The sequence below is a fragment of the Capricornis sumatraensis genome, chromosome 13 (assembly GCF_032405125.1).
Source record: "Capricornis sumatraensis isolate serow.1 chromosome 13, serow.2, whole genome shotgun sequence".
Classification (NCBI taxonomy): domain Eukaryota; kingdom Metazoa; phylum Chordata; class Mammalia; order Artiodactyla; family Bovidae; genus Capricornis; species Capricornis sumatraensis.
The window spans coordinates 12,853,594-12,870,267 of record NC_091081.1 but is presented as its reverse complement, the minus strand read 5'-3'; positions in this window follow the sequence as shown (position 1 = coordinate 12,870,267).

The following is a 16,674-nucleotide window of genomic DNA, read 5'->3' as shown; positions in this document are numbered from 1 at the left end:
TTTTGCATCCTTAAGAACTTAGGTTATCTGCAACATGTTCCTGTGTCTGCAGAAGGGCAGGTGTCAAAATGCCTGAGTATTATGTTACTTTTTAAAGACTCTTTTTGATAATTGGATATTTTAAACAAAATTGAGTTCCTGCTCTCAAAAATTAACAAATTCACTCTTTTTTTTTTTTTTCCCTGGCAACCAAGTAGTGCTTAGCAGTTTTAATGGCCCTAACCAATCTCTTCCAACTAGGCAAGGATAGCTGTTTTCTTTGGCCTGACTATTTGGAATCATCTGCATGAATTTGGTGGGTTGAAAATACGTCTGACAGTTGAGCCCCTCTTCTCTCTGCCTTGGCTCTGTAGACAGGGCTCGTTAAATTATTCCGTGTGTTGGTACCTGAGGCATGTGTATTTGCACATGTCACAGGGCTCTTATTCAGTAATTTATTACTTTGATTCCTTAAGTAGACACTTGTGACCTGAGTAAGAATTCCTCTAAATGGACTTAACCAGTTATACTCAGGAAGTAAACTTTCTCATATGTGGAAGTTTAGGTTTAGAAAATGTTTGCATTAGCCCTTAAGTATTTGACATGGGATATGCTAAAAAACATAGTATAGAAAAGCAAGATTAAACGAACTACAGAATTCTGGGATGAATTCTCACTGAAACATTTCATTGCCTTCTTTGGTCTTAATGTTTATGTCCTTGAGTGGCATGGGCTCCACTTTATCATGAATATGATTTCACATTTTGTATTAATAATCTAATATTACCTTACTAGACTACTTGATTAATATTCAAGTTTAATTTTACTTCTTAGTATCTAACTTGTTGAAATTCAGTCTCTTTAAGCTGAGAAATTATCATATCATTAAATAGTATGAACACCCATTCTTCCTAATCATTTCTTAGATTGTAAAAATAGGTATAGCAAGGATGACTCTCTGATTATAAAATTGTGTGTAACGATGATGTAATTCATCTGACTCTATGTTGCACTCTGTCTTTTGGTGGGTTGGTTTAGTTGCTAGGTCGTGTCTGACTCTTGCAACTCCATGGACTGTAGCTTGCTAGGCTCCTCTCTCTATGAGATTTCCCAGGCAGGAATACTGGAGTGAGTTGCTATTTCCTTCTCCAGGGGATCTTTCTGACCCAGGGGTCGAACCCTGGTCTCCTGCATTGGAGGCGGATCATTTACCCACTGAGTTTCCAGGGAAGCCCAATATTTCTGCAAATTTGGGATTCCCTCTCCTTCACACTTCTCTAGGGCATATATTTAGGGATATATCTAAGAATTTGGAAAGGATACAAGACACTGGGGAAAAGAACCCATGTGATCTCTGTGTCCTATTGCCATGGAGATAGCAAATGAGCAATCTATCCTAATTGGTCCTGGGTTATCACTCCACATGGTTTGCTGCAGAGATGTCCTTGGCTTCCTACGCGTACCTTGTTTGGCTATGGGGGCTCTTTTTCCTATGATGAAATCTTTCTGCTTGCCTCAACCATACTGAGACATTGGCTTCTCTTCAATTGAAGGTGTCACAGAGCCTTTTCATTTCTAGGTACTTGTCTACCTAGCGAGAGGGAGACTGATTACTGAGTGTGTATCTATAAACAACTCTTAGAACAAGTACAGACTGTTGTTTCTCGAAGTTTTCCCTGGGAGCCAGGTAGCTTTTGTTTCCATGTATTATAAAAATATCTCAGATCTTTTTTGCCTCCCTTGGGCTTTTCTCTGAGAAGTAGGGCACAAAGTCCTCCCTCTCAGATCCAGGGAGGTTTTTGTTCTCATTTGACTTCCCTTCCATCTTCCTCCATCTCCCCTGCTGGTAAAAAGATTTTCTAATCTGGATAAAATTAGCTTTAATTTTTAAAAATCTCTTTAACAAAAACTAGAAAAGCTTCCCTTAAATCAAGGAACATGGAGCAGACAATGTGTTCAAATTAGGGAAAAGGAAAGTAAGAAATTCCAGAGGGAAAAAAGGAACATGGGTGAATATCACAGAAGTATGATCCCACCACATTTAGATCTTAAGTATCTATATGTTACCACATCTGAGCCTTCTGAAAAGAAAATTAAAAATCATTTCTATTTTTTAAAAAATTTCCTTGTAATTGAACACAGTTGATTCAATCATCCAAGTGATAGTTTTCTAAGCAAATTGTGTCTTCTTTTTCTTCCTTACACTACTACTTTCATTTACAACAAAAACAAGGACTTACCCAGAGGTCCAGTGGTGAAGAATCCACCTTGCATTGCAGGGATGTGAGTTCAATTCCTGGTCAGGGAACTACAATCACACACACTATGAAGCAACTAAAAGCCCCGTGCTGCAACTACTGAGCCCTCGAGCTGCCACGGGAGAATCCATAGGTCCCAATGAAAAATCCCATGTGATGTAGCAGCGTGACACAACGAAGATCCTGCATGCTGCATCTGAGACCCAACGCAGCCAAACAGATAAATTACAGAAAAACAAACTCCATCCGTGTGTGCAAGAAAGAAAATAAAGTGGAACAAAAATTCAAATCACTAGTAGTTTTTCTGTTATGAACGAACATAGAGAAAGACAAGTTGCTGGCAGGATTTGGTACAATCTGTGAATGTCCCTAAAACCTAAATGATGCTTTTTATGAGAGTTGTTTATAAACACACAGGTTTTTATAATTGGTCAATCTCTCTCTCTCTCATCCCTCGGGAGAGCAAGTACCTAGAATATGGCCCAGAAATCTAAGGTGCTCATCATTGACATCATTGATCATTTTGGAACTTGGTCACATAGCCAAGTTTTTTCAACAGTAATCCCATGTAGTCCCTATCAATCACAGTTGACATACAAGATGAAATCTGTTCAATATCCTTGCCTAGAGGTTAAAAAAGTGTGCTCTATTATCAGACTACCCGTGCTCAATTATTTAGGAACTGGGGAAATGGTTTCAGTAAGACATTTAACTTTTCTAAGCCTCAATTCTTTATGGACTAATGATAAGAACTACCCCAAAGGTTACTGCAAAAATTAAATGGAATATTCTGTGTACTGAGTTTATAGTAGTGACTAGCACTCAACATACTTTAGCTTATTATTACTACTATTATTCATGTGAAGTGATTTCTATCTTGACTGTCCAGAGAAATGCTGACCTATGATTCCAGATCTGTGAAAATTCCATCTGCGTATAGTTTCTCAAATTTAAGAAAGGTTTTTGATGTCACTGGGACAATATGTGTGTAATCACTCCTGGAACCGTTGAATGTTGAGGGCAGATCGAGTGGATCCATTAATGATTAAAGTTAGAATAAGAGCTGTCACTGTCTACAGTCCACCACTTTATTAGGGATCCATGTGAACAAAGAACCTTGTTTTTGTTCATTTATCTGTTTGTTGTTCAGCATCTAAAGAATCCATCGTTGTGGGGAATCTTAGCTAATTTGAATTTTTTCCTCATCCTAACAGAACTGGATAGAATCTGTGCCCAGTATCAAAAGTTATTAAAGTTGAAATGCTCAGACTAGAAGAGTAACTGTTATTAACTTTTCTTCCATGAGAAATCAGGCTTAAGAATGATAATTTAAAGCCAAAACAAAGGGAAGACTGGCAAAGAAACACATACCCACTTAGGGACACATGGATTTAATCTGTTCCTGCATTGGTAGCCAATTAGGTAAGTGAAAACTTCTGCTCTGAGTATTTAGCTCCAAAAGCTTGATATAACAGAAGTTCAATTATAATAACTGAAATTAGAAATAGAATTACAGTGCTACATTATAATTGGAAACTGAAAACAGGTGTGGTTCTCTGCTGCTTTCAAGCTTTGCAGCCTCCAGTTTTTGAGGAGACATATATGAAGTTTGAGTATATTGTATCACTGGAAAATAGGTTATATTAATTTTTTTTGGTAAAGATAAGCCCCAGAGTTGATCTCATACCAAGATGAACAAATAACTCATCAGTTATTGATGAACTGCTGAACAATAATTGGTTAATAGTTTGGTGTAGTAGGAAGATTATCTTAAAACCAATTCTAAATCCTTTAGCACTCACTAGTTAATTAACTGATTGATTAAGGTATGATTGACTGTATACTAGTTCCTGATGGGATGGAAAAACTAACATGGTATTGATGACAATAATGAGCAGAGAACACAACACTGCAGTCCAGAAGAGAGGTAAGAGCTGGTGTATAGAAGGGATCCACTGGCTTCCGTAAGTGATCACTGAATCCATGGGAGTGATGAAATAAGATGAGAATAAATAAGAGAAAAGGAGGAGAGGGGGATGGAACATCAACCTTAAAGGAGAAGCGAAAGAAAAGAAAGCAGCACTGAGTGGGACAAATAAATATCAGAGCAGTGGTAGAGAGCAGGCTTGGGAGAAGAGGACATTGAGACTGAGGAAGTGAGACTTGCACTTCAAGGTGGCAGGTTGGACATTGTCCTTCCGCAAATCCCATTGAAATAAAATTTAAAATTACCAAGGATAAGAAATTTATAACAGTTCTCCAACCAGGCAGAGACGTACACAAACCATTAGCCTTGAGGAATTTCAGGAAGATGGAAAATACACGATCAATTAAGGATATAGGGGCAGGAGCAGAGTCGGATATGCACACACAGAAGCTGCAATAGAGGCAGAAACCAAGCTCCCTGCTGGTGGTGCCTCCAAAATGCTCCCAACCTGGAGGTCAAAGTTCAGTTTCATGAAGGGGTAGTGCTCAGAGATCGAGGTCAATGTTTGTCTCTAAAAGGTTGTACAAGGTAGCACCTCTTCTGTAAGTGCCGCTTGTCAAAGACACTGGTTTGGGATTTCCCAAATATAATAAAACCCAGATAGTGTGGACCTAGTTGTTCCCCGCTGTCTATTCATGCATTTTGAAGGAAAACTGTCTGTGAGCTCAGAGGTCAGAGTCCACCCCACTCACTGAAGAGAGGGCAGGTGGGGAAGAGGACTGCATGCCAGCAGAAGGAAGCCAGGTCAGCAAGGTGTGCCAAGTAAGCAGTCCACTTTATGAGTTTAAATGGAAAAATATCGTATTTGATGAAAAATAATCATAGGCACATATGCACAGTGCCAATATGAACCAAGGAATCAACTTAAAAAACCCTGATTATTCAGGGCACAGAATATAATTTATGTATATATATATATCTTCATATATACTAAAGAGGGGCTTCCCAGGTGCCAGTAGTGGTAATATGCTTAGTTGCTCAATCGTGTCCAACTGTTTGTGACCCCATGAACTGTATGTAGCCTGCCAAGCTTCTTTGTCCATGGGACTTTTCAGGAGTGGGTTGCCATTTTCTTCTCCAGGAGATCTTCCAAACCCAGGGATCAAACCCGTGTCTCCTGTGGTAAAGAACTCACCTGCCAATGCAAGAGACAAAAGAGTTGCAGGGTTTGATCCCTGGGTCGGGAAGATTCCCCTAGAGGAGGACATAACAGCCCACTGCAGTATTCTTGCCTGGAGAATCCCACGGACAGAGGAGCCTGGCAGGCTATAGTCCATAGGGTCACAAAGAGTCAGACATGATTGAAATGACTTAGCAAACACACAGATACTAAGGAACAATAAAGAAATATTGGAAATTTAAAAATACAATGTCTGAAATTAATAAAAATTAAAAAGACGTGCTGATATAAAAATTTGAGGAAATCTAGAAATTAGGCTAAAAAATTAGAATTGTGAGATTGTATAGAAAAAGACTTTAAAATCTTAGAGGATCTATCTAGGAGAACTACCATCTTTCAAGAAAAAGGATTTTCCCTCTTTTCAGAAAGAAAGTATTTTAAGGAAATTATCAGAGGGATAATGGGAAAAAATATTTTTGAGATAGAAACACATGCATCCTCAGCTTGAAAGGGCACACAGAATGAAGAGGACATGGATGAAGAACAGAAAACACATCTAGACAGAGATTCAGGTAAAGAGAAGATCCTCAAATCCTCCACTACTGCCTCTAATAAATGGGAACCAACTTCTCATCAGAGACATCACATACTCGAAGGCTGAGATCTGAGAAAAATGTGTAATTTAGAAGTAAGTGCTCAGCCAAACTATCAATTAAGAGTTCCAATAAAATAAGGGCATTTTTATTTTATTTTTTTACTTTACAATATTGTATTGGTAAAATCCAGCCATTCTCTTCGGAAGACTTACTTTCTGTGTATCCAGCAAAACAACAAAGGAATGGAAGAAAGAGGGAAAAAACGAGATCCATTAAACACAATACCTGATCTGTCGTATCGATGCATTTACTGTGGCTGCATAGTAGAATATCCCTGTTTTGTAGGAAATGTACACTGTAGCATTCAGAAATGATAGAACAATGAGTCAGCAATTTATTCTCAAATGGATCAGGAAAAAATATGCTTTGTATTGTGCCTCCAACTTTTCTGTAACCTTGTGATTATTTCGAAATTAAAAAATTAAAACGAAGAAAGGAAACTCTACAAGGTTAAAAAACAAATTTACCTTCTCTAGCATTCATTGTTTGTAGATTTTTTCGATTGTTCTGACTGGTGTGAGGTGATACCTCATTTTAGTTTTGATCTGCGTTTCTCTAGCAGTTAGCGATGTTGAGCATCTTTTCATCTGCCTCTTGGCCATCTGTATGTCTTCTTTGGTGAAGTGTCTATTTAGGTCTTCTGCCAGTTTTTGATTGAATTGTTTTTTGATATTGAACTGCATAAGCTATTTGTATATTTTGGAGATAAGAGATGGGAGGGAGACCCGAGAGGGAGGGGATGTGTATATGCATATGGCTGATGCACTTCACTGTACATGGAAGATAACACAATATTGTAAAGCAACTATACTCCAACAAATAACAACAACAACAAAAACCACAAGCTTCCTTTCTATCAGGAGCCCCCACCCAGAGCATGGCCTACCAAAAACTCCACCGCCATCCTCCAATCCCCAGCACTCTCTATCCCACCTCTCCAGCATCAATCAAGAGTTGATTTACATAACAAACTATTTATTTATATGCTTCTTATTTTTTGCCTCTGCCTCACTGCTGGAATAAACTTCATGAGGAGCTCTCTTCATTGCTGCTGCTGCTGCTAAGTCGCTTCAGTCGTGTCTGACTCTGTGCGACTCCACAGATGGCAGCCCAGGCTCCCCCGTCCCTGGGATTCTCCAGGCATGAACACTGGAGTGGGTTGCCATTGCCTTCTCCACTCTCCATTGCTGTATACCCCAAACATGGAAAACTGCCAGGAACACACTGAGTTCTTGATAAATCTTTGTTGAATGAACTAATAATCTTGTTATTATTGTTATTAATATTATTGTTATTATAGTAATAAGTAAAATGTCATTCTTATTATAAAATATTAATGCTTTCCAAATATTAAAATTGCAACTACTCAATATTACCTATTATTTGAGATTCCAATTTTTCACTTCAACTTCTACATGAAAAGAAATCTATTCCAACACCACTTGTAAGATGATTAAACCTCTAGAAGATTTTCTTAAAAATGAGATGTCTTCTGCCAGTCAGTCCAAGGGAGGAAAACTTCAAATGCTAGATCACAATCTTAAGAGTACTGAGCAGATGTTTTGGTATGTTATTTTTTTTTAGAACAGATATCAATAAAAATAGGTAGCAGAAGATTTTATAAAAAGAAAAATAATTCCAGGATGACAGTGATGTAGGCGGTCTAGGGTGCAAATTAGAACAGAGAATAAGATGGCTCCAAAAATAATTTCCTGTAATAAAACATGATTAAGAAGCTAAGTGACTTTGGTGATAAAAAGGAAGTACAGAATCATAAAAATAAACAAACATGAGCAATGTGCCTTGCCCCCTTCCCTGTTTGTTTGTACTCCTTCCAGCTGAACAAAATTAATGGCCCCTGCCATCTCCATCTCCACTCACTCTCCAGTCACTGTTCGATTTTTCAGGGAACTACATTTAAATAATTATAATACTGTAAATGCTGTTTTTTTTTTTTTTTGATTAACCTGCAGACAAAAGGGAGAAGGCAATGGCAACCCACTCCAGTATTCTTGCCTGGAAAATCCCATGGATGGAGGAGCCTGGTGGGCTGCCGTCCATGGGGTCGCTAAGGGTCAGATATGACTAAGCTACTTCACTTTCCCTTTTCACTTTCATGCATTGGAGGAGGAAATGGCAACCCACTCCAGTGTTCTTGCCTGGAGAATCCCAGGGACGGGGAAGCCTGGTGGGCTGCCATCTGTGGGATCGCACAGAGTCGGACACGAAGCGACTGAGCAGCAGCAGCAGGCAAAAGAGTTAGTTACTTTTAGTTCTAAGAGGAGAAGATGAATGATACAAGGTCGGATGTTAAAAAGCATGAGATAATGCCTAAAACGGATGTCAAAAAAGAAGGTTGTGTTTTATTTGAAAACACACATTAGCAAGTTTTAAAAACTTAATAAATAAAAATATGCCTTTAGAGTTTGAGATATAAAACCTCAGTGGGAATAGGAAAGTGAGAAAGCAGGGTACATCAGCATAACTCCTCCTTCTTCATGGTAAGAGTAGCAGTTAGATATAGTTTAAATTGACAAATAAATGAATAAATATAACCATTATGGATATGACCACCAAAAGCAACATAAATTTGTATAAGTGGCTTTCAGAAATGAAGAGTAAGATTGAGAATGAAAGAAAGTGAAAGTGTTAGTCACTCAGTTGTGCCCGACTCTTTGCGACCCCATGGACTGCAGCCCACCAGGCTCCTCTGCCCATGGGATTTTCCAGGCAAGAGTACTGGAATGGGTAGACATTTCCTTTTCCAGGGGATCTTCCTGACACAGGGATCAAACCCAGGCCTCCTACACTGCAGGCAGATTCTTTACTGACTGAGCTACGAGGAAGGCCAGGAAGAAGGATGGTAAAGGGTACTTAATTCTTTGGTCTCAAATCCTCTCAATTTGGGCTTGAAATTTTAGATTATATACTAGATAGGCACAGAAAAATGTCTGGTCTGATGAGTTCAGCTATGAGCTTTGGTTCCCCCAAGTGGGATGGAGGGATAGTGAGGAGAGGACTTTTTAAACTCTTTAGTATAGTTTTCACTTATTTTTTTCCTGCAATGAGCATACTTTGTTACCGAGTAAAAATCATATATATATATAATGATATGCACATGTAGGGTCTTTACTGTGGCTCAGGCAGTAAAGAATCTGCCTGCAATGCAGGTGACCTGGGTTTGATCCCTGGGTTAGGAAGATCCCCTGGAGAAGGAAATGGCAACCCACTCTAGTATTCTTGCCTGGAGAATCCCATGCACAGAGGAGCCTGGCGGGCTACAGATGGTGGGATCATGAAGAGTCGGACACGACTGAGTGACTAACACTTTCACTTTCACTTTCATGTACATATTATTATATAAGAAGGTGTGAAGGCAACAAAAGTAAATGCTAAATCTTAGAAGCACCAAGAGTTCATTGAATTTGGCAACTGGGAAGAGACCCAATGGGTGCAGTTCCCACCAACACTAGGAACCCAGTAAGGTTGCAAGGGAAACACCCTCGATGAGGAGTAAGGGGAGTAGGGGCAGCAGATACAAGTGTAAACTATTTTCAAGAAGTTGCAATGAGCAAGGGAAGGGAGAGAGTGTGTGGAAGTTAAAAGGGCATAATTGTTTAATAATCACTTCGATTTTAAAATAGACTGTGTTGTATTAAATAGCTTTAACTTAAAATGAAAGGATCATGAAATATAAAGAGAATGAAATGGTCACATAAAGACTTCCCAAGAAAACATTATATCTACATCCTTCCATTTTGGGATGAGGAAAGCATGCAAGACGTTTTTCATGGAGGCTTAGTTTTACAATTTTAAGTTCTCTTCCACCTTCCTCCCTTTAGTTTACCTTTTCAGGTATGCCTTTTGTAGACATTCTCTACAGAGGCTTCTAGAGCTATTGAGAAGTAATTATGTCTCTATATTGCACAAGACTGAGGGGTCTTTGACTATGTCTGACTATTTACTTATATTTATGAAAAGTGAAATATCAGTGACTTTTTTTCATTTCCCAAAGTTAGGCTACATTACACTTCAATCCTCAGTGATTACAACAAATATGCTAAATTAATAAACCATCTCTCTCTGTCATCCAGAAATAATTGCTGAGTGAAGCTTGTGTTCAGTAAGTAGGTTACTCCCTGGGTGAAACCAAGGTTCCTCTGCTATTTCAAGGTGACTTTCTGGGCCAGACACCAATCTTTGTAGTCAGATTAGGTTGAAGAAAAAAAATCTGAAGTTCCCTTTTTTGCCTCTGTTTTCTCTTGCTCTCATTCTTGCTCTATCTTCCTTGCTGCCTCTCAGCTTATTCATGCCTAGAATTCTGATATACTTAGCATCTTGCCCAGTGCCTCCACAATGCAACTTCTAGCAAAACCTGATTTCCAGAAGGAATCAGAGAAATTCATCCAACCTGAAATAAATCTCTCCTCATTAGGCCATTGATAAACATTAAATGCAGGGCTTCCCAGGCGGCTCAGTGGTAAAGAATCCGCCTGCCACATAAGAGACACGGATTTGATCCCTGGGTTCAGAAGATCCCCTGGAGAAGGAAATGGCAACCCACTCCAGTATCCTTGCCTGGGGAATCCCATGGACAGAGGAGCTATAGCCGGACAGAGGCCAGCTATAGTCCATGGGGTCCCAAAGAGTCAGACATGCCTGAGCAACTAACTAAACAACAACAAACATTAAGTAAGGGGCTTCCCACGTGGTGATAGTGGTAAAGAATCCACCTGTCAGTGTAGGAGACTTAAGAGGTTCGATCCCTGGGTCGGGAAGATCCCCTGAGGAAGGCAAGGCAACCCACGTCAGTATTCTTGCCTGGAGAATCCCATGGACAGACAAAGGAACCTGGCAGGCAACAGTCCATGGCGTCTCACAGAGCCTGAAGCAACCTAGCACACATGCTTGCAAATGTTAAATGTTAAGATGTCAGGGACTAAAAATGCTTCTTCTAGTTGGCGATTGTTAGTAACAAACTGCCGCAAAACTGAGTGGAGTAAAAGCCATTTTATTATCCTTGTGGATTCCGAAGATCAAGAATTCAGAAAGCCACAGAAAGGACTGCTCTTCTCTGTTCCATAAGTTTGGGATCTCAGCTAGAAGGACTCAAACAGCTGGGGGTAACTCGGATGTCAGGGCTGGAACTACTGAGAGTGGGAGGATCACTCTCAAGACGGCTTCTTCATTTGTCTGATGTCTGAGGGTTACGCTCACCTGGGATTGCCAACAATAGTGCCCACATGTGGCTTTTCTAGCATGGAAGTGTCACTGTAACTGGATTTCTTACAAGGCAGCTCAATGCTCCTTAAGAGTGAGTGTTCCCTGAGTCCAGGGGGAAGTTGCATGCATGGTCTCTTATGAACTAGCCTTGGGACTCACATAGCATCATGTCCAACATACTATATTGATAAAAGCAATTTAAAAGACCCACCATAACTTAAAGGGAGGGGACCAAGGCAATCTCTCAGTGGGACCAGTGTCAGCAAATTAGTGGCTGTGGTTAACATAGTCACAATGCTTATTTAGTTGCTTAAGATGATTTGTCTCTTTATAGAGGATAAGAAGTGAAAAAACCAAGCAATGAAGAGAAGAAATACAAGTATCTAAGAGCAGGTGGCGAAAAGATTTTTAAGAAAGGAGTCATTTTAGTAATACGTACATGACTGAAGACCGTTTAAAAAAATCTTTTTGGAATTTTAGAATGACTTTATTGAACACTTTCAAACTACTGAACACACTGTAATATCAAATTCTAAGTTTCTTTATGCATTTTCAAACATTTTTTCGTTAAGTAAATAAAGTGAAAGTCGCTCAGTGGTGTCCGACTCTGTGACCGCATGGAATTCTCCAGGCCAGAATACAGAGTGGGTAGCCTTTCCCTTCTCTGGGGATTTTCCCAGCCCAGGGGAAGGGATCAAACCCAGGTCTCCTGCATTGCAGGTGGATTCTTTACCAACTGAGCTATCAGGGAAAGTGAAGTCGCTCAGTTGTGTCCGACTCTTTGCGACCCATGGACTGTAGCCCACCAAGCTCTTCTGTCCATGGGATTCTCCAGGCAAGAATACTGGAGTGGGTTACCGTTTCCTTCTCCAGGGGATCTTCTCAAGCCAGGGGATCAAACCCAGGTCTCCCACATTGCAGGCAGACGCTTTAACCTCTGCACCACCAGAGAAGCCCTTAAATATAAGAATACAGTCTCTCAGAAAACCTCCTATAGAGACACAGAACTTCAGATCCAAGTACTAACATCAGAAATTTCAAGGGAGGAAAGGAAGCCAGGTTGAAAGAAGAAAGGGGAAGAGGCAGGAGGGGGGTGTGAAAGGGGTGGCCTTACAGACGTCTCCTGCCACCTACAGATACCCAGGCATTATGGGACTTTTCCCTGGGCCTCCAGAGAAGGGAGGACTGGAACTCGGCCCTACCAGAAATCAGACCAGACCAGAAGCAGAATTCGAGTTCTCTGCCAAGAGGAGGTGATCAGTCTTCAATCCTCAGCTCAGGCTGAGGGCCCTTTGACCAGATTCCTGCATCCAGGACCAGGGGACTAGAAAAACAGGGAAGGATAGGAAGTGTTAAGGAGAAGAAAGAGAGAGGGAAGGGGAGAGAGGTCAATAAAGTTTCTTGTTCCTTACTGGTCGGGGCACTCGGGCCAGTTGTCCGTGCCAGGAGGAAACCAGGGACGAAAGGGTCCCAGTTGTGGCCGCTGGGTCTGGTCCATTGGCAGGCAAGCTGGCCCCTGAATACCCGAGTGGTCAGGATGTCAGTCTCAGCGAAGAAGAGTCCCCGCCAGAGTCGCCTTTTGTTTCAGGAAGGCGAACCCCTTCCAGGGCCCGAAACTGGGCTCTTGTCTAACACTCGGAAATGAATTGTCCGAGGAGACACATGTGCTGAGAAAGCAAGAGATTTTATTGGGAAAGGGCACCCGGGTGGAGAGCAGTAGGGTAAGGGAACCCAGGAGAACTGCTCTGAGCTATCAGGGAAGCCCTCATCAAGTAAATGGGGGAGGTGTGTGTGGAACTAGCATTAATGGAATTCTTTCTGTGTTAACAACATCCCAAGGATTGAGCCATTGCAATACACGTATGTGCTGGTCAAATCTAGCATCAACTCCAACAGAACCTGAATGAGAATGCATGGGTATAAGTTTGTTTGAGCATTCTAAGTCACTTCAGTCGTGTCTGACTCTTTGCAAACCTATGGATTGTAGCCTGACAGACTCCTCTGTCCAAGGGATCCTCCAGGCAAGAACACTGGAGTGCGTTGCCATGCCCTCCTCCAGGGCATCTTCCCAACTCAGGGATCAAACCCTTGCCTCTTACGTCCGCTTCAGTGGCAGTCAGGTTCTTTACCACTAGCACCGCCTGGGAAGCCTGGCTATAAGTTTACGTGTCATCAAATGCCTTTATGTTTCTATGTCTTTGGATTAAATTTCAGAAGTTGTAATCTAATATATGCCTAACGATGTATTTATAGGTAAATAATCTTCCTGGTTGTATAGCGTGTACCTGCTGATTCATTTGGTATAATATATGGTAACTTTTTTTACTGTAATGTTTATTTTGTGACAGTTGGGTTCCTCAGAATATTTGTATTATCAGATATTATCTTATAAAAATGAATATTTTTCAGTGAGGGGAAACTAGGGGCTACAAAGTTTCAGATTCCCAATATAAAAATTATATTTCCTATATTAAGTTTAATAATACAACTTTTCTACCTGTAATTGTAATTGTTATGACAATTCAAAAAGAAACTACAGTATGATGACAAAAATATAGACACCACTGAGCATATCTCTAAGACTACATAAGACCAGACTAAATGTGAGCTTCTAGTCTATAATTACAATAGCCTAATTTTATAATAAGTAGAACATTATTTTGCAATGGAATGGTTTTAAAAAACAGAAAATAACAATAAGCTGAAGAATTAGTCACAAGAATTTAATTACTACTGAAAAACAAGAAATCACTATGAAAATCACCTGTGTGATCTCACTGACTAGTCCAAAGAATATGCTTTTATCAATTTTGACAATTTAATATATCTGATCCTGGGGCCACCAAACTGGACTCAGAGGGATAATCTAAAACACCAGTTCTTCCAATTGATAATTTCTGCTGCTCTGAGAAAACTGGTAATGCGTCTGTTGTTCAGTATGCAAGTTAGATGATGAAGAGTAGCTTCTTCAGTTTTCACTGTGTGTGCTTAGTCAGCTGTGTCCTACTCTTTGCGACCCCATGAACCATAGCCTGCCAGGCTCCTCTGTCCATGGGATTCTCCAGGCAAGAAAACTGCATTGGGTTGCCATTCCCTTCTCCAGGGAATCTTCCCAACCCAGGGATCGAACCCAGGTCTCCTGCATTGCAGGCAGATTCTTTACCGTCTGAGCCAAACTTTAGTTCTACAAGACACTCTGTGACAAAAAGCTCTATGGGCAAATGATGTTTGTATACTTTCTAGACTTTATTTTGATTCTGGTGTATCTCAATTTGACATATTGCACTAAATGATATATTTCCTAATAAAATACCTTTAGTTCAGTTCAGTCGCTCAGTCGTGTCTGACTCTTTGCGACCCCATGGACCACAGCATGCCAGGCCTCCCTGTCCATCACCAACTCCCGGAGTCCACCCAAACCCATGTCCATTGAGTCAGTGATGCCATCCAGCCATCTCATCCTCTGTCATCCCCTTCTCCTCCTGCCCTCAATCTTTCCCAGCATCAGGGTCTTTTCCAATGAGTCAGCTCTTCACATGAGGTGGCCAAAGTATTGGAGTTTCAGCTTTAACATCAGTCCTTCCAATGAACACCCAGGACTGATCTCCTTCAGAATGGACTGGTTGGATCTCCTTGCAGTCCAAGGGACTCCGAAGAGTCTTCTCCAACACCACAGTTCCAAAGCATCAATTCTTCGGCACTCAGCTTTTTTATAGTCCAACTCTCACATCCATACATGACTACTGGAAAAACCATAGCCTTGACTAGATGGACCTTTGTTGGCAAAGTAATGTCTCTGCTTTTTGCTGTCAACGTTGGTCATAACTTTCCTTCCAAGGAGTAAGTGTCTTTTAATTTCATGGCTGCAATCACCATCTGCAGTGACTTTGGAGCCCAGAAGAATAAAGTCAGCTACTGTTTCCACTGTTTCCCCATCTATTTCCCATGAAATGATGGGACTGGATAATATACCTTTAAGAAACTCCCAAACTGTCTCCTTTCTCTGTCTGCTCTATAAACAGTCAAGGGGCGTCACTATCTTTTCTCACCTGAACACTGAAAGTACCTCCTACTTTGTCTTCAAGCCTCCTCTTCTGTCGCACTTAGCAGCCTGGGTCATTTTTTAAACATTTAAACCAAACCAAGGACTTCCCAGGGGATCCATTGGCTAAGACTCAGTGTTGCCAGTGCAGGGGGCCCTGGTTCGATCCCTGGTCAGGAGACTAGATCCCACAGGCTGCAACTAATAGTTTGCATGTTGCTACTATTGATCCCGTATGCCACAACTAAGATCTGTCACAGTAAATAAATAAAGAAACATTTTAAAAACAAATTTAAACTGCATCCTACTGCTTTTTTGTTCAAAACCCAGCAGTGCTTTCTATTGGGCTTCCCTGGTGGCTCCATTGTAAAGATTCCACCTGCCCATCCAGGAGACCCATGTTCGATCCCTGGGTTGGGAAGAGACGCTGGGAAAGGAAATGGCAACCAACTCCAGTATTCTTATCTGGGAAAGCCCATGGACAGAGGGGCAGCGGGCTCCAGTCCATGAGGCCGCAAAAGAGTCAGGTACAACTTAGCAGCTGAACAAGAATGCTTTATGCTACTCTTAGAATAAAAGCCAAATGCCCTTTTCCGGCTTATAAAACCCTGTGTGATCTTTCCTCAACCCCACCGTACCACTCATCTTCTATTCTGGGATATTCCAGTCCCACTCTGTACTTCTTAAAAGTGTGATCTTTGCTCACCATAGGACCTGTGCCCTCTTTCCTGGCTCCATGAATTAATTCCTCCCAATCTTTACACGGCTGATTCCTTCTTATACTTTAGATTTGGCCCTTCTTCAGAGAGGCTTTCTCTAACCACCTCATTTGAAATAGTCTTCTGGTCGCTCTATTTTAATTCTTTTCATAGCTTTGCCTCCAATATTCTTCTCATTTATATCTACCTACCTGCCTATCATTCCATCTTCATTTATTATTTAGTAGATTATTATTATTTAGTGGTTTAGTAGAACAGAGACCTTGTATTTCCTGTTCTGCTTTCTCCTGTACCTGAACTGTATGCTTGACATAATTAGCAATTTAATAGATACTACTGAATGAATCAAATGGTTAGACCCTCCATCCCTGTGTTTCTGTCTTTATTCTTGGATACGAGAGAAGTATAGTCTGATACAAAGAGGGGAGGCTAGGAAAAATGCACTGGGGAAGAAAACCAAAGATGCCATGACTATGTTTTAATCTAAGGAAGTTCTATGGTGGAGGATGAAGGGTGGGGAGGCACAAGAGGGAGGGGATATATGTTTGCTTATATCCAATTCATGTTGATAAACAGCAGAAACTAACAGAGCACTGCAAAGCAATCATCCTCCAGTTAAAAAAAAAAAAGAAAGTTCTATTGGTTAGAATTTAACTTGAAGATACTGTTATACTACCAAAACAAAAAGGA